This window comes from Charadrius vociferus, unplaced genomic scaffold (assembly GCF_000708025.1).
Source record: "Charadrius vociferus isolate BGI_N301 unplaced genomic scaffold, ASM70802v2 scaffold892, whole genome shotgun sequence".
Taxonomy (NCBI): Eukaryota; Metazoa; Chordata; class Aves; order Charadriiformes; family Charadriidae; genus Charadrius; species Charadrius vociferus.
In genome coordinates, this window is record NW_009647397.1 from 76317 (window position 1) to 99117 (window position 22801).

Sequence of the window (22801 nt, forward strand, 5' to 3'; positions counted from 1 at the left end):
TGAGGAACATTGCAAAGTTCAGGGAGGCCTTCCCTGTGAGTGCCATGGCAGGGGCAAATAATAAAGCTATGTCCCATCCCGTCCCTGCCCATGACTGTACGTTGAGGGGTTTAGAAGGGGGGGGTTGCAGCACTAATATATTAATCCCTTTTACCCCACTGTGAGTAGGTGCGTGTAATCCCTCTTTTACAGGTGGATGATCTGAAGAACAGGGAGAGTAATTGTTTGGCTGAGATAGCATCGAAAGGCAGAGCTAAGCTAGGGTAAGAACCCAGGAATCCTGCGCTTTCCTGGCTCACAGGCCAGTGCCCTGCTGTGAACAGGTAGAAGGGTTTATAACGCAAATGTGTTGTGCTGCTAAAGTCCCGATTCCACGGGACAGGTTTTTTTTCTGTTTGCTGAGTGGTCTTCTGTGTCCGTTTTGACAGGAGTTAGCGGTTCTGAGAAAAAGGCTGAGGATGCCTGAATGAAGGAGTCGTTCTTGAGGCCAGCACAGAAAGTGTCCCTGAGAAACATATTTTTTAAGTGATGTGACAGCATGAGCATGGGAGCAAACAGTACAAATCGTAAGAAAGCCCTATGTTTCTTGTGGCTATTGGGCAGGAGGTGAACTGCAGTAATTGTATACCTTAAGGTTTTTACTGGAAGTATGATTAATCCAGTCACACAATGGAGCAATTTAATAAAACCATGCATGGATTTCTCTCTCTCTTTTCCTTTTTGTTTTTTTTTTTAAGAGCTGGAGGTGACATTTGAAAGGATAGTGGGATGTAGCTGAGGACCATAGTTAGTCTCCCTCCCCCTTCAAATATATCACGCTCTCCTCCATCTTTTTTTGAACCTTCTCTTGATTTCTGAGTCCTTGTAAACCCCGCTGGAAGGCGGCATGACCTGCTTCCCGGATCGAGGCAAAGGTGAGGTGCGCTTCTGCAGAGACGTTTGTGTGTCTGAGTGTGGGCAGCAGCGAGAGGAAGAGCTGACGATTCCCCGCCTGTCTGTCAGTGCCGGGATTCCCCTGCATGCGTGTTGTCAGTGGGGCGCATGCGGATTTAGGATTCTGTATAAAGCCCAGTTTCATTATGTATTGGGAGCACAAGCTGTCTTTGTGTACTGCAGGCTGAGTCACTGCTGCCTCCCAGTGAATTTCGGTGATGATTATTGAGTGTGGGCAGCTGCAGCCTACTCTTTATAGCAGCTCACTTGTATTTTTTTAATGAAGTTTTAAAATTTTTATATTGCTTTGACATCCTTTTCTTTGAGAATCTAATTTATCCTGAGCTGAGTTTAGACACCAGCACCACTTTATTACAGAAGGTGTTTGCTGTATCTCAGAAACTGACCTCTTTTGGGGGGCTTTAGGCATACTATCTATTAGGAAATAGGATCCTGTCCTGCCTGCTTCCCCATGCCCAAACCAAAATGAACAGATGCTTTGAGCCTAGTCCTTCTGTTGTGATTTGACCTTGGGAGGGAAAGGGGAGAGCGTAGACGGAAAAGAGAATGAAGACCCAGAACATGGGGAGAATACAGAGAGAGGTGCTTGTCTTCTGCCTCTGCAACTGCGTGTAGTTGGTCCAACCTTGAAGCTGCTTTCTCCCTTTAAGACTTCAGTGGCCCAAAAGCAGGGGGGCTACCCTTCCCCGAGTCTCCTCCAGATCAGCTTCAGACCAAGGCTGGGAGTGCGATTGTCTGGCTTCCTTTAAAGAGGGACATGAGGTGTACAGAAGCGGTCTGCTGGGTGGCAGCGGCTGGATGTACCTGAAACCCTCTGTGGTGAGTGCATTTCAGATGCAGTCCCACCAGCGCACAGCTCCTCCGGACTGGGAAAGTGGTACTGGCACAACTCTCAACTTTTACACATGTGGTGTATCTGTGGGATTTGAACAGCCTGAGCAGCATGACTTTGCTGTGTTGGTACAGCGAAAGCAATTCTGCCCTCTTGCCTGATGCTGTGTTTGCATTGGTACAAATGTGCTGCTGATGGGAACAAGCTGCTTGGATAAGGAAACCACTGGTCTGTACCTGCCTCTATGCTGAGGGTTGTACCAACATAATTATAGGAATAAATGAACTGTTCAGTGAGCAGCAGAACTGGTGAGCCTGGTGTCTTCATGATCAATGTCTTGTGGATGGATTCTGTGCTCAGGATTGATCTCAGGATTCTGTCTTGCCACTAGTGGGAGCACTAACAGGTTCTCTTTTATCTGGTCACTCAGAAGGCTTTTTTTTTTGAGGTTTTAACCGTTTTGTCAGAGTACCCGCACAGTGGCTGCTGTGTTGAAATGTTAGTTGGGCAAGTAAGAGATGCACACAAATTAGGTCAGCACAATTGTATACGCCTTGATTATTTTTTTAATTTTTATTTTATTTTATCCTCCGCCCCCTCTCCACACACCCCTGAAAGTATCCTGATAACAGCATGTCCCTAGCTGCTCAAGTCAGCCTTGGCTAAGGAGCCATCAATACAGGCATAGCGTGTGCTTGGAGTTAAAAACTTCCCAGAACTGAAATCTATAGCGCTGCCATGCCCTCTGCCTCCATAAGCCGCAGTCTGGTTCTTAAGCTTATTCTCTATGATAATTTTAGGTTTGTATCCAGTGGACTAGTAAAACGCAGAGTGATTTCTGGAGAAGAAGCATCTTTGTAACAACTTGTTCAGGAATAGTGCAGTTGGGTATTGCAGAGAGAAACCCTTGAGCAATATTGGTGGCTAAAATTAACCCAGGAAAACTCTGCATGGGGGGTGCAGGAGGGGGGGTGGGAGAAATTCTGAGGCTATTGGGAGATTTATTCTTTTTGTAACTGCAGTTCTGATAATGTATATAAAATTACTAGGTCCCAAGACAGTGGTTGGACTACTTTCATTACATCTTCCTTTAGTACTGTACAGTAACATTACATGCTTTCCAGAAATAGCAACCGATTGTAAGTCGGTATCACTGACTGGATAGCTCACGGCCACGCGGTGCCAGGCATGCAACTTCTCTTTACTTGACAGTGTCCGGTAACACGCTGACAGCAGGCAGTGTGTGACCCCTGCCTGTAGAGCATGTAAATAGGGCTGGGAAAGCATCAACTTTGAGGCAAGGCAGGGAAAATCCTAAAATTAGACCTTATGTGGCAGTTGTGGGTTTGCTTTGTAAATGCCGGTGCATGTTCTGCAGCAACACTGGCTCCTCCTGGCTCCTGCAGCTGCAGAAGGCAGGAGGCTTTGCAGGACGCCTGGTGCTCATTCTTCCTCTTGGCTCCCTCGGGTGCGGGACTCCTCACCGAGAAGCTGGTTGGTTGAAGCATGGGCTTTTCAGCTATAGCACAAGTTTATGTTTCTTTTTCCTCTCCTTTTAAAGCCTCTTTTCAGCATCTTCTGAGCAGCAGTTCACATTTCAGGTTAAATGTGATCACGTAAAACTACATCAGTACTCGAGTAAGGTAACAGGACCACATGAAAATGCAGGAAGGCAACATACTCTATTTTAGGCAAGATTTCCATTAAAATTGCCCCTCAGAGAAGCAGACAGATGTTGCCTTGCAGTGCTTCAGGGATTAAGATGGAGTAACAGAGTTTTGTTCACCTTTGCTCAAATTTAAGGCAAAATACATTTTGGGAGATCTTTGCTGAAACCAAAGTAGCCACTTGTTTATGATTTCCTTTTCAGGTTCCTTACAAGCAGGCACCAGATCTGTCTGGTGAACGTTCAGTGGCCTTTTACTTTCTTCCTTTTTTTTTTTTTTTTCTTATATTCCCTCACATCTTCAATATTTTTTTATATTGGAGGGAAAACCCAAAATATTTATGGAAAGCTGCTTCTGTGTATAGATTTATGAGGTTTTGAATTAACTGTACATGATAGGATTTTATTTTTCCTTATCAAAAATTTGCTCTCTATTTTCTTATTAGTGGCAGTTTTCTGCCTTACAGCTACTGGGGAAATTGGTATCGTTCTTCTTCACGAGGAAGCAGGGAGAGATTGGTGTCGTTCCGGTGTTATTTTTTGAAACTGCGAGGAGGGAAAAAAGCAGCCATCTGTTAAAGTATTTTCACAGGTTCTGCAAAACCTGGAAAGACCATCTTTTTCTTTGGAGCAGCCCAATGGCAAACTGAGATAAAGGGGCTGTATCTGTGACTAAAGCTTCTTCATTATTAATAGTAAATGTGAAATGTGTTCGTCTCTGCAGCTGAAAGGAGGAATTCTTGGATCTGATAATGACCTTTCTAACCTTACTTACATCACTTCTGCTGTGTCCTAATTCCCACCACGAAAATACAGGTGACACCTATATTGCAGACTTGTTCAGACAGTTGAATATTTTAGGTTTGCACAAAGTTTGTTTGTTTGTTGTTGTCATTGTTGGGTTTTTTTAACATGCAGTTATTAAGGCAGGAAGGTCAGTGGAATCCAGAGGGAAGAATTTTCTGAGCTGTTTGTGCTTGTTGCCTAACAGGGTGGTGGTGGTGCTTGTACGGTATGTTTATTTATTTTTGTGTGTTACACATATTTTGTGGGATATAGATGTTGGGACAGTGGGGCAGCAACCAGTGTTACAAATGATGAGTGGAAGTGTCTGAATTTAAGGCAGCTGGATTTAGAAGAGAACAGCTGAATAGAGAAGAAGGCTTGAACTTTCCCATTAGAAACAGTCAGTGCTCGTTTCACCTTCACCCCCCAATAGAAAAGAGATTGTACCAAATAAGTTCTCAAAGCTCAGCCTCCATTATCTGAGCTTTTTGTGTGCTCTCCGCCTGAGCAGGCCGCACAGGTAATGGACTGTACCTGACCCTGGGCACCAGGCAGCGGGTGCCCATTCTGCTGCAGAGTCACCGCCGCACACGCAGGGGGGGTGGGCAGGTACATGCTCGCTGGATGTACTCCCACCCATGTATCTCCTGCAGACTCTTCAGTGTAGAGGCTGTTTCCCTTTTTCTGGGTGTATGCCTTGCTGCAGGGCTCCGATCCAGAAGGGGTAGCCCTGGTTGCTGTTGCCATGTTCATAATAATAATTGTTTTGGATTCCCACTTTAAAGGGATCAATATGTAGAGCCAGGTTGCTGCAGCACCCTCGAGCTGCCCAGTTTGACACATATGCTTTAGTTCATGCCACCTCTCTGCTTTTCTCTCTTCCCCATTCCTCTGGCATCAGTGCATGTTCTATTTTTAAACCGTGCTGTGCTCTGTATTGCGGCATTTCTCTTCCTGAATTATTTATCAGTGTTTGGAGCTGAATGGAGTGTGCTACGTTTTTTCCACTGCTCATTATTGCCCACGTGTCTGTCTTGAGCCATTGACAGATTTGGTTCATGTCAAATCATGCTAGCCTCAGCTTGGAGAGGGGCTGGAGGGGATGGTGGGGCTTGGTTGCAGCCTGTGCCAGTGCAGGATCACTCAGATCTGTGTGTATTTAATACTCTCATTGCTGGGGCAGACAGAGAGCGGATGGTTGCCATGATAACACATCCTCAGCTGAGCAGGATTTGAATGGAAGGTCCCTTTTTAAAAAAGAAAATATATATTTTTATTTTTTTTTTTAACTGCCTGGAAACTAGCTTCAGCCTGGGAAAAAGACACCTCCATGCACGTGTGTGTGCATACACCTGCAGAGGAGAAGACAGCGTCAGAGGCTGTGGGCATGGCTGAGGTTGACTCGAAGCTCCTTGGGGGTGGGGGGGTGTGTGTGATGAATTTTTACTGAGCAGAAAATGCTAATTTCTTTTAAATTTTAACCCCTTCTCTGTTCCTCCCTGCCACGTCCCATCAGAGATGGCAGGACACCCTTTAAAAGGAGCGGGTGGGCAAAATGTTTCGTCTGTGAAGGGTTTTTCCTGCTACTCACTAAACTTAATTTGCCCCTTCCCCATTCTTCCTTGAGCATCTCTCGGCATTTATAATTTATCCTGCTACCCCCCCAGCCGTCTGGCTCTTCTGTATTCTTTTGCCTTTGTTTTGTTCCTCTGAGCTGATGGGTTTAGCTACTCCGCAACCCTGCTGCTGCTGTACTTCCTTCCTAACGGAGTGGGGAGGCTGCTGTCCCCTCGGTCACACAGGGCGAGGGATGGGTCTGGCTGGAGGAAGGAGCTGCCCCATGGCTTTCTCGCTAAGGGAGGTACAGGGAGAGCGGAGGTGCAGCTCTGCCTGCCTCCCCTCGCAGAGCTGGTCCAGAAGCATCTGTGACTAGAAAATTCACTCGGTGCTGCGTTTGGTTCCCACACTGGGGATGTCTTGCTGGCGTGGAGCTGGTGTGCACTTTTCTGCGTGCTGACTCATTAGTGACATGAGGTTTACTGTGCCTTTACGTACTTGGCATAAAGCGGGGGGAGGACTGAAGGGAGTAGAATTTAGAGGGCGAGGCGGTGCCAATAACAGTTGGGCGAGGAACTGGGCAGTGTGTGTTTTTTAAATGCCAAAGTGTGGTAGATGCAGCTTGCTATGAGCACTGTGGCTTTGAGCAGCCAACTGGTGTGATGTTCTGCAGCGCGCTGTGAAAATGCAGCTGTGATTACTGCTAAGCTAAATGCTTTAGTCTAATGAAACCCAAATCTAGGGCAGTGTGCTCTTTTTCTACTAGGCTTCAAAGTGAAGTACTAATTCTGCCTTACAGTCTAATTTCCGAATTCTTCTCTCTTAGGCCAAGTAAGCTTCTTTGAGGGTTCTTGTATCATTTCTCATAGTTTCAGGAGCCCCGCTCCACCCCTGTCCTCACATTGATTTTAGGTCCTGGGTGTGTAAAGAGTAGCAGGTGCCTTTATTTTGTGCGTGTTCATGCAGCACTTGGAGTGACACTTTCCCAGGAGCAGGGTGAGCTGAGGACAGGACGGGCCAGGGCTTGACTCTTGGATCTTCCTTCTTTGGGCATAAGACACATTTGTCTCTCTCTTCTGGTAGCAGAAGCAATTCAGACGGAGTTCTTGATGGCCCCAGTTTCTCTGTCCTCTCCAGAATGCCATCCTCCTCACGACTTACTTGTGACTTTTGAGAGCGGAGTCTGCACTATGCGGGTACTTTTTTTTTTTTTTTTTCTCCCTTCAATCTACACCTTGTTCTTTTATTGTGGCCTCTTCTGAGGAGACCTTGGTCCTCATAAGAAAAGCATGCTGGTTGTAGGACTTAGGTGGAGAGATGTTTCAGGTGGTCATAGTCTCAATGGGCAATCCTGGCTGTTCTCCCTCTCTTCCATTTGTGTGCCCCATTGAAAAGGAAGAGTGAGACCAGAACATCCTTTCTTCAGCGCCAGCTGTGGGGATTTTGTTGGTCTCCTTCTTTCAGCTTTTCCATGGGTGCCTGCTCTGGTTCTGGATGTTCATGGAGCTGTTTTCACAGCACACGTTGGAGAAGGTAGCTCCCACCAGAAACGTGCTACAGTTCTCATCCTTCCCACTTTGTGACATCAAACACAAAGAAGTCTTTCTGCTGTGTACACACTCCTGCAAAACAAAACAAGCCTGCGGCCTGGAGGACTTACGAAAGATCTTTGGCTTGCCATGTGTGGTGGTTATTATAGGGTCAGCCTAGAAGTGTTCCTTGTCCCAGCTGATCCCTTAGCTCAGATGCCTGGTGTAACCTGGCAGCACCCCTGCAGTTGAGTCACATTAGGCAGCCGACTCTCCAAATCTCTCCTACAGTCTGCATGCTCATGAAGTCCTTGGGAGCGTACGCTGTCTGGCGGATGTGTTTCTACCTATGCACTTTAGTAATTAATGATAGCTTGCAGCCTGCTGCTGGATGCAATGAGCAAGGTCAGTTCCAACCCAAAGAACAGTCTGTGATAGTTTTTCAACTGCTTGAGGATTGCTTTCTCTCCCTCGTCCCCATGGTGCTGTGGTGGCTGAGGCTGGCAGAAGTGAGCACTGGTGTTTGACATGCCTGCAACGAGGAGTCTGTCCCGGGCTCTTTTGCATGGATTTTTCCCCTTTTCTAATGAAGAGTGAGTTTTCTGCTCTGGGTGGGTAAATGAATACATTGAAGTCCGTTGGTGATGCTCTTCTTTTCCAGCTGCTGTAGGTGTCTGGTGCAGGCTGCCTGGTACACGTGTGTCACGTGGGGGAGCCCCATCCTGGGCTGATGGTGGGGGTTTGCACCAGTGCCTTCCCACCAGTTTGGTGCACAAGTCTTTGACTATTTTCCCCTTGTGGTGGGATTATATCTACCACCTAACTGACTTGTTTTCTCTCAAAAGAAGCTGGGCTGGACAAATTAGAGCCTAGGCTCATTTGATACGTGTCTGCCAGGGAGGGAGGGAACATGTCTTGTTGCTTTTTACTTTTTGTTCTGTGATATTACAGTGTTAAGCACAGGCAGCTTCCCTGCAAGCTGGGAGCACGGACAATACCTAGAGCTGCTGCATCTTCTCTGTGCCCTGCTTTCACTGACCTAGTTCCATCGTGTGCGTGCGTGCACACACACGCACATGTGATACCTAAGCAAATGGCTCTCAGGTGTGAAAGGCAGGAGCCCTCTCTGCAGGGCTTTGTCCAGGCTGCTGGTGGGGCTGGCTCGCTCTTCCTTCTCCTCCTCCTCTTCTTCCCACCCAGGATTTACTGTCTCCCCATCTAAGGGGAAAGGTGCAGCTTAGGAAATCCTCTCACATACATGTGCTTCATGAAGATGGAATGTTGCCGACTCATAGTGATAATGGGCAGTGGTTTTTGAAAGAGCAGGACATGCCCGCAGGAGGCTGCATCTGTGCTGCCTAGGGCAGGTGCTTGTGTCCTAGGGCTGGGAGGCTTTCTCACTCAGAAGTCTGTCCTTGCTGAGACATCTGCCTGGCATCTAAGTGCTAGAGATCAGGTTCGCAGGCTCAGGTTATGGAGCTTCTTTTCTTTCTGCTTTAATGTCAATGTTAAGAACTGACAGTGGGGTTTCAACAGAGGGTCCTAAGCTGGTTGTATGTTCTTGTTTGCTTAACATGCTCTGCCAGCTGGGCTTCTCTGAAAACAGGATGACTTGGTAGAAGGGAAGAACAGCATTGAAAGTTCCCTCCTTTTATAGTACTAAACTTACCACTGCAGGGCTCTGGAGTGCCAGCAACTGTCCTTAATGATCCTGAATCATAGAATGGTTTAGGTTGGAAGGGACCTTAAAGATCATCAGGTTCCAACCTCCCTGCCGTGGGCAGGGACACCTTCCACTAGGCCATGTTGCTCCAAGCCCCGTCCAACCTGGCCTTGAACACCTCCAGGGATGGGGCAGTCACAGCTTCTCGGGGCAATTTGTTTCAGTGTCTCACCACCCTCATAGTGAAAATTTTTTTCCAAATATCTATTGAAAATCTCCCCTCTTCCAGTTGGAACCCATTACCCCTCGTCCTATCACTACATGCCCTTGTAAAAAGTCCCTCTTCAGCATTCTTGTAGGCACCTTTCAGATACTGGAAAGCTGCTATAAGGTCTCTCCAGAGTCTTCTCTTCTCCAGGCTGAACAACCCCAACTCTCTCAGCCTGTCTTCATAGGAGAGGTGCTCCATCCCTCTGCGCATCTTCATGGCCCTCCTCTGGACCCACAGTTGACCTGAGTTGAAATGCAGCAGATCACAGATGCTCCTTAGCAAAGTAAAGCTGTTAGTTTCACTAGGTTTTGTGGTGATTTTAGGGCTCTGTCTATGTGGAACAAAGATCCTGGGCAAGGCGTTGCTGGAGCACTGCTCCTGGACCTGAACTCCGCAAATGAAGAGGCAACAGAAAGGGACAGAGAAGCAGCTGCTAGAGCTTCTTCAGGACTCACACCTTCAGGTTTGAAACTCTAGGGGCCTGCCTGGGTGCTAGGTGACAGGAATAAACAAACCCAAAATAGATGAGTTAAAAAAGGGGGGAAACCCTGATGCTGAGTTGTTAACCTCATCTCTGTCTGAATCTTGCAGCTTTTCTGGGTCCAGCAGCCACAGGGAGTCACTCTGAGCACGTGCTTTCTGCCGGGGGACACCAATGTCCAGACTGACTTCCCACTGAGCAATCCATGGAGCTGTTGCAGATGCAGTCGCTTGCCATCTCTCAGGGCTCGCTGTGCAGCAGACTGAGAAGCTCTCATAGCAGAGCGCACGAGCTCAACTGAAGGCCCTCATCCTACGAGTTTGCACTGCTCGGACAGTGGTGACTGTTTCTCAAAGAGCTTGGGAGATCATGGTTCCGTTTCCCTGGACAGGCGCCTTCATTTTAAAAGTTCTTTGCATAATTGGGAGGAAAGAACTTGAAGTGGCCAGAAATAGGAGGCATAAAAGGAACTTGAATCCTTTGGATCTGTCTTCCTTGCAACTTTGATGGTGAAATCTCATATAACATCCATGAAGCCTTTGTATTCAGCCAGTGTGGGAGTCGATTAATTGTGGCCCTCCACTTGAAAACACTGGTATAGCACTGCAAGTGACTTTTGTCTTACTACCCCCTGTCTGCCTTGCCCCTCTGTCATTCCTTTCTCTCTGGTTCTCTAGCCATGGGACACCCTCTTCAAACGCCAACACTGCTGCGGGCCGAAGCAAGGAGCTGTTTACCGCAGCCGGGATCACAGCAGCTTCAGCAGGGAGAGGAAGACAGCTGGCCCCGGAATTTCTTTCTGCACGGACATGGCAGACTTGATTCAGAAAGCTTTCAAGCAGGTTAAGACAGAGCTCATGCATACATTTAAACTTAAGTCCTTTGCAGAGCAGGGCTGCTTTACAAACCTGAACCTCAGTTTGTCACGGAGCTGAAATGTGTATCAGGTTTCTGTTGTCTGTCTCCTTGCTATTTAAAAGCTTTATTGGACCGTTTCTTTGGCTGTAGCAGAGGATCATTCAGAAGAAACTGCATTAACAGCAAAAGTGGTAAAGGCAAGTCCTGAAGAGGCTTTACCAGCACAGCACTACGCTATTTGCAATGGGTGCTGTTAGTTAAAGCTGTGCATCTCAACCTTTTTGCAGCTGTCTCACTTCAGCCTCTCCATCTCCATGAGCCCAAGGCTGATCTTGCCTTCTCATCTTCATCTCCTTTCTCTTCAAAGCTTCTGGCTTTAGACAGCTGTCCTGTGAGCCCTGCTGCCCCTTGCTCCGCTGCCAGCTCCAGCACTGCCAGAGCTCAGCCGGACCAAGGAGCCTCCTTGAGACCAGCTGCTGACTGAGCTGATCCTGTTTGAAGTGGCCCCGCAAGACTCTCTTTGGATCTGGCTGCACCTTGCGTGGGATGAGCTCCTGCCCAGCAGGAACCAGTGGCACAGAAGAATGATGCCTACCTGCTGTTGAGCAGTGTTTTGTAGTTGGAAGATCTCCATAATCCAACAAGAAGCAACTTCTGAGCCTGGCGAGGGACAGGGTGTGCTTGTGACCCATCACAGAGTCTGCCTGTGCACGACTGCTCAGCAAGGCTGCCTTGTGCACTTGAGAGTAAGCTTTAGTATATGGAGAAGAGACTCAATTGCAGCCTGTGTGCCTGTACGGTTGCCAGGTCTAGGATGGAAACCCCCTTTCTGGGGAAAATTTAAGCAAGTGAGTGGTTTAAAACCTCTCTAGGGCCATTTGCATTTCTTGTTTCCTGTCTCTGTCAGATTTAATCACTAAGTGAGCAAGAAAAAAAAAAAACTGAATTGAAATGAACCCATTAACAAACCTGTGGAAACATGATGGCAACGATGATAGGAGTGAAGCAAGGCTGCCTGCAACCTACCTTGGCACGCGTAGGGCATTCTGCAAAGTGTAGTCCATGCGCTTGAATTCTTCTGGAACGTGCTGATGTTTACTGTGGTATCTCTTCTTTGCTCCTGCGCTTAAATTTGTGTTGCTTCAGTGCTGGGCAGGGGAAGGATGCTGTGTCTTTAAAGCCTTCTCAGGGCTGTGCGGAGGCAGTTCCGTTGAAGTATTTGAATGAGAGCAGGAGGGGGGTGTGCATGTGGCTATTGGCAGAGCTCTCTATGACATCCCTCTGAACAGCTGGGCTCTGCTTTGCTTCAGAGCTGCTTGTCAGAGCAATTAGCTTGCTGTAGCAGCAGCAAAGATAGCTAGCGTTTTATTCAGGGTTGAGAGCTGGCGGGGGCTTCTAAGAAGCAATATTATCTTGGCAAAATTCCCCTTGAACTGGTTGTGGCAATGAAGTCTCTGCTGAAATTGGGAAACAGATGACCTGCTGAGAGTGCAAAACCACCACGGTGAGTTTATTTTTAGAATAAGTCTTCAATTATTTTGGGCTTGAGAAAGATTGAGCAGAGACGTTTCTTTTCCTCTCCCCATACCCCCAACATGCAAAATACAGTGTAGGTATAAATGCAAGTGAGTGTTTCAGGGATGGGGACCCGCCATCATTCATCTCCGGTAAGTGAGTGACAGGATTTCTGCTGCTCGATGGGGTTAATTTAAAATGGTACTGTACTAAAACGAGTATGTAGCTCTGTGATCCCATCCAAGACTTGAGAGTGTGAGATTAGCGTTCTCCTTCCTCCTTTTGTGATGCTGGGGATGCACCGACAGGCGACAGGGGAATCCCCGATAAGCATACTGTACTCTTCCATGTCATTAAGGAGTTCCCTCTGACAGTCTCATGGGTTCTTCTCGTGTCTTAGCTTGGTGTTTATGCAGCTTGCTCTTGGGCAGTTTCTCTTTGTTTTGCAAAGACAAAATACTCCCTGCTCTTCTGCCAGGTTATACTTTAAAGGATTTACTTGATTGAAGCTCGTTAGTTGATGAGAAATGTTGACTAGTTAATTGCTGTGTGCCATATGACATTTTCAGGTTAGCTTATACAGTTTGGTGTTCTGTAGGACTATATTTGTGTTCACATATATATTAACCCCATTTTTAAATTATTTTAAACCTGTCACTGAATTGGGTTTGCTTTTAGTGGAATCGTGAGTTTGGGTTGCCTTTACCTCCTTCTCAAACATGTTCATCTTGCCTAAAAAACAAGATACTGGAAATGATGCTCCCTTCATTTGAGATTTGGTGCTAGGAGCTGGTTTTCTGGGGCTTGAGGTATTAGCCAGTTACTGTACTGCAGGTTCTTCATCCAGGTGCATTGGACCTATTTCCTTTCCCTTTGTTGTCTTTAAAATGCTTATTTAAACTGGAGGCATCACCTGTGGCTTGAGGATCTGCAAACAGCAGCAAGAGCTGCTGCAGTGGATGGTGAGCGCTTCAGCAGGTGAAGGCTGAGTTCATCTTGCTGAAGGCTGTGGGAAAGTGGGAAGGGGAATACCTAATCCACTCCTCAGACTTCCCCTTCACTATCAAGTCCAACTTTGCAGCTAGCAGCCAAAAGTTGAAGTTGATTTTTTTTTTTTTTTCTTTTAATCATCACTCCCCCCTTTGTTCAATGATCAAATCAATTTCTGGATCCCACCTGGAAAACAGCCATGGTGTCTTGTATGTGCTGTGTACCCCTTGGCCACTTGGTGTGTCAGGGGGGTCGGCATCCCCTGCTAGCATGGTGAGAAGTAGGAGCATCGGCCTTGAAAACAGAAAGGGGGATATAGATAAACGCCCTGCTTTTTGCCTTCCTCCCAAGGAGGGAGCTGGAATGCTTTGGGTCTGATTAGTAAAGTTTGAGGATCTGCTTTGCCAGTGCAGGTCAGCTCAGGAATGATGAGCTGGGCTGGGGAATCCCTGGCTGGCTCGGCCAGATTTGTAATGTTTGTGCTTATGCTGCTGACTGCCACAGGCACGGCACAAGACAAGTGTGCCAGCAAGAGGATAAGAGCTGTTTCTCATGTCATGTGTTTTTTCCGAGCCTGGTTGCCACCTCTATATCTGCAGGTATCTCATACCTGATGTGGTATTTCATTATGGATGGGTTCAGGTGGAAGGGATTCTGCTTGGGGTTCTCTGAAAGAATTAGGACATGCATCAGTGGGAACTGTGTCAGGGTTTTCCTCTGAGCCATGGAAGGGTTAACAGAAGTTCCTATTCAGTGCTGTCCCATTGCATCTTGACACTGTAGAAAGTAATGGATAATTCCTTGCGAGCTTTTCAGGAAACCCCTGTGGTGGACAGCCCTCATTAATTGTTGCTGGGAAACTGCTTTGACGTCACAGGAGCAGTTCCCCGGTCTTCAGATGAATACAGGAATAGCTCGTGATGGGGAAGGGAAAATGGGTGAGAAATGGAGAAGGGAACTCTCTGACAGGGAGATTCTCAGAGTTATCTTTTCTTTCTCCCATCCTTCTGCCTAGGGACCCTCAGAGAAACCGTCCACAAAAATTTACAAGCAGTATGTTTGGACTGAACATAAGCCCTTCCTTCTCAAGAACTGTTAAAATTGATGGCTTCTGTGATCCTTTCACTTTTGAACTATTTGCTGGTTTGTTGGTTTTTCTTGGTTTTTTTCTCCCCCAGACTTTGTCAACAAGGGGTGAAAGGGTTCTCCCTTGGCTTCACTGCAGCTCCCAAAATAAAAGGAAAAGAGAACAGTGTCACTGTTTTGGGGTTTTTTGTTTGTTTGTTTGTTTTTAACATCAGACACATATCCCCTTAAGCTAAGAGGGGAGAGCAGAAGGGCTGAAGATGGCTGCTATTGCTGTGAACTTCAGGCTAAGAGAACTTTTAAACAAACTCCTGTGGTGTTTGTGCAGTAGGTTTCTTTCTCCTGGTGTTGTCCTGTCTGTCCAACCTGTTGGCTTCTGAGAGGCGTGTGAAGCTGTGGGCATCTAATGACTGTAGCAGGAATTCTCTGCGTCTCCTTTTCCAAAATAGGTGTAAGCAAAGTTTGCCCATCCAGTTCAAAGTGCCGAAGAGGTTTCTGCACTCCGAAGTTCTGCAGAGCAGTGAGGGATGTCCTGGGCTGTTTATGGAGCCCGTTGTTTCCAGCTCGGGCACTAGAGGGCTTGAAATGCCAGTAAAGGGTCTTGCGAAGAGCTGGTGTGAAGGTGCCGCAATGGTGAGAGGGACGAGGCACCACTGTCGATGTTAAACAGGCACTGCAAACACAACTCCATTCAATTTTCCTTGTCAGGTTACTTGAACGTAAAAGCTGTTCCAGTGCATGTGCCATAACGGTCAATAAAGGATGCGTTATTTTAAACTGATTGCTAACAATTTGTCATGGTTGCTCGCTTGCATCTTCATGTGATACCTCCCTCCACACACCATTTTCTTCTCTCAATGCATATAAAAAGAAACATGCATCAAAAATCAAGCAGTAAGCCTAGTCGGGGTGGGGAGGATGCTTTCAGTGGGATCTGGGGATCTTTACAACCTCTGGCTTTGGTGCTGGACTGAATGATCTTGCCCAGGAGATCTCCAGCATCCCTGAATCCAATGATTGCCTTCTTTCTGAAGGGAGATGGGAGCTCTGATGTTTTACATCATATAGGCTGCTTTGGGAGTAAAAAGAAAGGACCTGAATATGCAGGCAGTCAAGCTGGATTCTCTGAATGCATTGGTCAACTCCACATTGAAGTTTCATGTCAGGCATATTGCACCCAGTCAGTAGTTTTCGTGTATAGGGGAAAAAAAAAAACAGCACACTCTTCCTTTGTCATTTTGCTGTTTTCCTTTGGTTGTGAGCCCCTGAGTCCCCCAGCTGACTGGACGGAGTGGTGGACATTGCCACCTTTGTATTCCTGGCAAATAAACAGAATCTGTTTTACTTCTTGACATGTCATTTCCCTCCTCTGTGTTGCTTCATGTGGCAAGGATGTTTCCAAGCATTACACCTGGGGGCAGCTGGACATGTTGGATATCCTGGGATACCCTCTTAACTGTAGTTGGGAATCCTTGATACGATACTTTTTCCCTTTCTGAAGGATCAGGGCTCTGTTCTGAATGGAAGTTACCTCCTTTGCTACTGAAATTCAGCCACCTCTCACATGAAAGCTAGCAATTTAAGTTGCACAAAAAACCCCGTGTGGCCTTTGGGGTAAGAAGCAAAGACCTGTCTTGAACGGGAACATCTGGAATCTGGAGGGGGAAAGTAAATAATTGTTCTGCTTTGAATTTTTCTATCCCGAGACAAGTGCAAAGGGTTCTACCATGAGCTTTTCCTTCCACAAGAAGCTGGATCTCAGGGCAACGAATGCCAGATTAAAAACTGCTGAATTCCCCGCAGAGTGCGTGGAGGCATTGGGTAGGTGGCTGGACACATTCATGTTTCAGACATGGCTCAACAGCATCTTCTGTTTCCTTCCCTCACAGGGAAGAACAAACACCTTTTCCACTCTTAAAAGGACTTCTGCCTTCCATGTGCTGCCCAGGGTACTGTGTTGCTTACCTTACAAGATCTAATGAAGTTTCTCTCTTAGGCCCAGATGTGTTCATGTTGATGGTAAAATGAAAAGCAGCCATGAACTGAGTTGAAGTGGTGCTTTCCTGATTCTTTGGTGCAATGGAACTCATGTGGTGGAACCCTTCTCCTGCCTGGAGCTCGTCTGTGTGTGGCAGACAATTACCTCTGCTGTGTGCTGCCTTCACAACAGCTGCTCTGCCTCATGTGTTTTCATTTAAATTGTGCTTTTTGGTTTATCTTCTGCTGAAATACTCGTTATCGGTGAAAACTACTTCATTGTGTCTAGGCAAGATGTGTTGTCTTAAGAGCAGCTCTCAGACTGCAGTAATGTAGATACTTATCCACCCCCAGGGTGATGTGGTCCCAGAGGCTTTGGCGAGGGGGGCCCTGCTGCATTACTGCTGCTTCTATGCCTGCCTCAGGACCGTGGTCCTCCCTGTTATTTTGATGAACTGAGATCCCTGGATAGAGCAGGTCATTCACAAAGGTGAGGGAAGTGAACCTGCCCCGAGGAGGTGCCAGTCTGCACGGGAGAAGGCCGTGTAAGTCTTCAGCACTGACAGTGCGGCCTGCAGCAGTGCTGGGAAGGCTGTGGTGCAGCAGTGTGTGTCCTGCCTGCGGCCTTCCAACAGGCCAGCCTCGGCTGGGACAGCAGCGTTCTGGATAGAAACCCTGAATTGCACCCTGGTGGAAATGGCAGGCTCTTAAAAAGTTTGGCTTTTCGAAGCCCGTGGGCAAAGCATGCTGTATCTTTTTTATTCTCTCTTTCCTCAGATGCCAGTGCGCCTTTATTGTCCTGGTGCATTTGATGCCCGTGTGTCAAATGAAGATGATTTTGGCAGACTGACACCAGTTGCATCACCCTCTTGGAGTACAGTAATAGCAAGTTGACACCTATCCTGATTTTAGTGATTGAGGGAGGTAGCAAAATAACTGATCCCCCTCCCTCCCCCCCCCCAAAGTGTCTCGGGTTTGAGATGTTGTACATAATGAAATCCATGCGTGTACCACATAGCAGAACTACTGCCATGATGGTAATTCAGATGCTTCCCATGACACACCTACTGGCTGTTGTGCCATTTAACAGGGCTGACTGCACCTGTACTAGTGAACAGCCTTTCTACAGGTGTTTGAAATAAAAAGCTCTAGGATTACATATCTTCTCCAGGCTTCAATTCTGCTACTCAGCCAGAGATGCAGAGGCGAACCATTGCTACTGCAGATGGTGCAGACACTGGCCTCTTGCTAGCAGTTACCGTTGGTGGAATGGGCCAGTTGCCCCTGAGCTCAAGGCCCCCAAAACCAAGTGGGCAGTGGCTCTGCTGAGGTGCGGAGATGGGTTCCTCTGGAGGATTCTCCTGTAAGAGCTCTGCCTTACAGCACAAGTGTTACGTGAACGGCCAGGAGAGCCATGAGCACCTTAAGCTGCTGCAACCATTTGCTCAGCAGATGTGAAGTAAAGCTTGATATGGGGCCTTTCCTCAGCTGTGGAAGAAGGCAATTTAACTGGTGTTGCCTTAGCCTCCTTGGAATTGTTTGGGAGGGACCTGTTGGAGCATTCCTGATATTCTGCAGAATTAGCTTAGAGGGCTTTCTGTCTCACCTGCATTTCCTGTCTCCTTGTTCATATAAGGTTATTTCCCCCCTTTCCACCTGAAGTCAAACCCTTCCATCTGCATCACAATTTTACCTCTTTGATGTAATGTGGGGGTGGAGATTAAGATTTAAAGCAATGACTAAGCACTGGGAGCCCATGTACTGTGCAGTCAAATACATCTGGCCTCCTGTTTTGTTTTGGTTTTTTGCTACGTTTTGTAGGAACTGTATGGTAGTGAGAAATTAAACCTCTCTCTTCAACTGATAATGAAAAAAAAAAAGCAATGGAGAGAATTTGGGAGAGGTTGCTTCATTGGCTGAGACAGTTGCAGCTTATGAGCGTTCATGAGTAAGGTTTCAGGGTTTTCTCACCAAACCAGGTGCTCGTACCTCTGACAGGGAGCTGTTTTCTGCAACAGGAGGGAAGGGGAACGTGCTTGAAAAGCTCTTTATGTGTCTGTTTTCAAGCTGAGGCCACAGACTTTTCACGGGATGCTCGGGATGTCCCAGTCAGGAGCGCTGGTGCAGGCAGCTTACATTTTGCAGAGCAGACTGGGACCCCAAATGGAGCCTGGGAGGGAGGTGTTCCAGGAGCTGTGTGGCCTTTGTTGGTCCTACTAGCAAAGCCCTTTGTTACAGCTTCTTATTACATCTGGTACGTGTACTTTAATACAGTAAAAATTTCACCAGCTGCTGTGCCCTGCCAGAAAAGGAGAAGACAAAAGCCTCTCTGAAGACCCCTCAGTGCAGAGGAAGCACTGTGCTGCCTTAGTCAGGAGAACCGAGGAGGCTGTGATGCCTCAAATTTGCAGCACCCTCTGCACCTCGCCGCCTCCACTTTTTCCTGTGAAAACCTTTTTCTACAGCAGACGCTGTGCTGGGGAAGGGGAGCGAGGAGGGGGAATCTGAATCACCCCTCAAACTTGTCTGGTTGCTCCTGGTGATAGAGCCTGTTGCCATGGAGCTGCGATTCCCATTGGTTGACCTGGAAGCCAATGAGCAAATTGTTCGCGAGAGCATCATCATCATTTAACCTTGCAGGAGGTACTTACTCTGTGGTATATGATGCTAATGCTGAGGCCTTCCACAGAGGGGTGAAGTGAAACACTCGGCTGCTGGAGAGGGGCCGCTGCTTTCCCCCTTCCCTCTTACAGGCTAATTTGTTGGTTTTAATTATCAGCTGCACCAGCAAACCTCTCTTGGGGTGGACCAGCTCTTCCTGCCCACTTCTCCTCCCAGTGCTCAGAATTGACTTTGATTTGTCTGTCGGAGCAACTTGGTGGGGACTGTCCTGCCCACCGGTGAATCACCAGCCTCGGGATGTTTATTTCTGAGCCCTCAGAGCACTTTAACTCTGCTTTGCGTGTGATTTGGATGTGTTTTGTTTCTAAGTATGCTTACTTTATATTTTATAACCAGCCTGAGGATGGAGAAAGACGTCGTTGTTATGGCTATGTCAGGGTTTCTTCTTGGCAGCGAGGCACTGCAGCCTTCTCTGTAGTGAAAACTCAGTTCAATTAACATCGATGGCCTGGGCTGAGTCTGACAAGATTTTTACTCTGCTCTGTTGAATGCCTTTTGGAGTGAGTCTCAGAAAGCAAATAAAAAAGAATTGGTTAATAACCAAGGGAGGAGGTGGAGGGGAAGTGAGTCAAGTCTTTGAAACAAATTGTGAAGTCTGGTCAAGAAGACTTCAATGATGAAAACTTGCTCCTGCTGGAATGCACTCACACTTACTTCTTTTCCCTCCTGAAAACTGAGAGGTAGCTTAACTCTCGTGTGGTGGGACGAGCTACTGTGGATACCTCTATCCTATCGCAGCACAGGAGTGTGTGTGTAGGCAGCTACAGCCACCCAGCCATATGTCTCATTTGCACCCTCATTTAGCTCACAGGAGCATCTGTAACCTGAGAAACGAGGCGAGGAAGAGAGTGTGTTTATCAGTAGGCTCCCTGCCTTCCCCAGATTTGCTGCTGTATTCATCCTAACTGTAGATGCAGAAGTTTCTTGCTTTTATCCCCTGCCTAACCAGAACCAGCTACTGCCTGCACTGGTATGGCTTGGCAGCTGCAAATTGCGTGTAGCAGGAAGGCAGCGGAAGGGGAATGCAGTGTTTCCCTTTGGGGTGAAGAGGAGGATGTAAATCTGTCCTGGCTATCCCTTCACCTGGCCCTTGGCTGGCATGCACAGTGTTCACGCTGTCACTGCCTTGACTGGCCCGTTTACTTTGCCAGCCACCAGACCCAAACCAAACATCTGTGGCAGCTCACCCACCTTCTGTTGCTTTGTTGTTCTCTTTTTCTGACACAGATTTTTGTGGCTTCTGTAATTGTTGCCTCTCCATAATCTTTTCGTCTCCCTGGCGAGGCACAGCTCGGTCCCACCCACCCCACCAAGTCCGCTGAACTTCCACTTTCTCTGCAAGCCGCTGTCTGTCACAGCAGATCATGTCTGCCACCCCCTCACTGCGTCCCACGTCTGTCCTGGGGGAGCAGAGCTGATTCATTCATACAGGGAGGAAACCTCCTCTCGAAAGCATCGCTATTGAGAAGTACTAGCGGTGCGCATATCTTTGAATTTTATGTGCAGGGAAATATCCTGGAGGACTGCTGTCAGGGACGGAAGCTTTGTCAGGATGGGGCAGGCTACAAATGGCTATTCAGTGGCTCTGAGTTGTCTTTTCTGGAAGAGGAGAGAGAAAACTGATGGTACTTCCCTTGTTGCAATGCCGAAGTTGCATTGCAGTATGATGAGAAAAGATCACGTTACCCTTCTCAAATTTGACTGAGGTGCTTGGCTTGGGGGTAAAAACTTGTTATAGGGTGGCTGTTGCAAAGAGAATGAGCTGTACAAAACCTGCTCCTTTGTTTTAGTGCAGAAATTCCCCTTTTAGATAAGTGTGTGTGTAGTTCAGGTGCCTCCTTCTGCCTCCCTTCCCCAAATCTGCTACAGACCCTCCTGGCTCGTTTACAAGCCAGGCCCCCAGCCAGGGCAGGAGGCTGGAGCAGTTTCCTACAGCGTGGAACATTTTGGGGAGGGGGAAGGCAGAGTTTACCCGCTTCACTCCCTGCATAATCCAGACTCTCGGCGAGGAAGGAGGCTGGCGTGCATCCCTTTCCCTTTTCTGACCTAGTTCCTGCCAGAGGCATCGCGGCAGAGCATGACTCCCTCATGTGGAGCTAGCCACCCCATGCAGCGCGCTTGCTATAAACCTGGGAGCTCCACTGCAGTTCCTCTTGGCGCCAGCTGGATGCCCAGCCTGCCGGGATGAAGAACAGACCCTCGCAGCTGGAGGATGGATGCCTCAGTGATGTCCAAGGGAAGCTGCTTTCCTGCTGGGGTGCTCCAGGAGATGCCAGCCGATGGGATCGTCTGTGGTGCTGCGTGCTGTCCCGTGGGACTGTGCCAGGAAGGGGTTGGGAGCAGCAAACGATCCATGCAGTGCAAGGATCTGCACTATTTAGCATTCAGAATAGCAGATTGAGGTGCACTCACCCTCTCCTCCACCTGGCATTTGAGGCTACATACATGCTTGGAAATCATTAGCAGCCGGAAGGGAGAGGTGTTAAAACCATCTTGCAAAGCTAATACCGACAACAGACTGCTCTCTGGTTCCTTTTCTGTAACGAGCTATCAATGGAAGCTGTTTTCTGCCAGGAGCCACCAGTTTGGTTGTGGGACAGCCTGCTTGGTACAGCGTGATGGTGCTGGGCTGAAGGAGCCTGGCTCAGCGCTGCAGTGGGCACGGGGATCTTGCCCCAGTGTTTGTTCAGTATTGCCCCCTCAGGTGAGAAGAGAGCCTTCTGGCCCCTTGCGACCTCCCCCTAACGCTTTCAGGTGTGCTGTGTAAGAAGTCACGTATGGAATTAACAGTGGGGTTCTTGTAACCTTCCTGCTCCAGAACGACTGCACGTGAACGGTGGGTGAGATCTTCCAGCAGTTCTCTCCAGTGAGAAATGCCCTGTTTTCATACAGTGCTGGCATGTGTCTGCTTGTCTGTATCAACCCATAACATCCACCGCCGCTCTCCTATGGATCCATGTGCCTGCCTTGAAATGTACTGGTTCCTGTGCATAAACTGGACAGAGCACCTCTGTCAGCTTCATCTGTGCCATGTTCTTTTGCTTTCCCTGCCCCCTTTTTCCCTGAATTTTCCAGGGTCAATGGGGATATTTCCCACACAACATCAAGGTGCCACTTACTCATTGAGATCTGGGTCTCTTTCCTTTCCTGATTCTCCTATCTGTGACTCTGAACCGACAGCAGTGAGTCCTGTTGCTGGGGGAAAGCTCATCATAAGTCTAGAACTGGCGATAAGTGTGAAGGAACGCGAAGGTGACCGTGGCATCCTTTTTGCGTCGGTAAGCGTCCTGTCCCATCCTCTCCCTTCGATACCCATGTGGTGCTGGCGTCTCCCAGGCATCCTGGCTGCATGGTACTCTGCTTTCTCTGACTGCAGCACTGCCATGGGTGTTTGCCTGTAGCACACAGTGTTTTCCATTCACAACAGAATATCTGCCCTGAATGACTTCACGCGTTTGTTACAAATCCCTGTAAGGCTCCATTCTCTTGCTATCTGGAACTGGAACTGATTCCAGTAGCTGCAATAAGAATCAAATACATGTTTTATGTTCAGCAGCCCCACAAATTAAGGGGGAATGAGGTTGAACTAGTTAATGAATGTTAGCAGTTCCCATGCAGAGCCAAGAGTTGATAAATCTCTGAGAGGTTTGACTCTTTTTCAGCCATGTTCCGCCAAAGTAATTACTAAAACAAGTTGTTAAATATCAGCTGTGTTTTCTAGTGCCCAGGCCTTTTGTTTGAGTCTCTCTCAAATTTAGGCTTCCCCTTTTCTTTTTGGAAACTTGTCTCAATGGGTCTGCCTCTTGTCCTGCCTTTATCCATCCTCCTCACCTGTCATCTGGATGAACATCAGGTTCTGCACAGGCAGTGTCTCTACAAAGGTGTTTCTCAGTACCAGAGTCCTTCTGCAGTCCTACATAAGCTGATTTAACCCTCGCTCAAGCTCACAGAGGC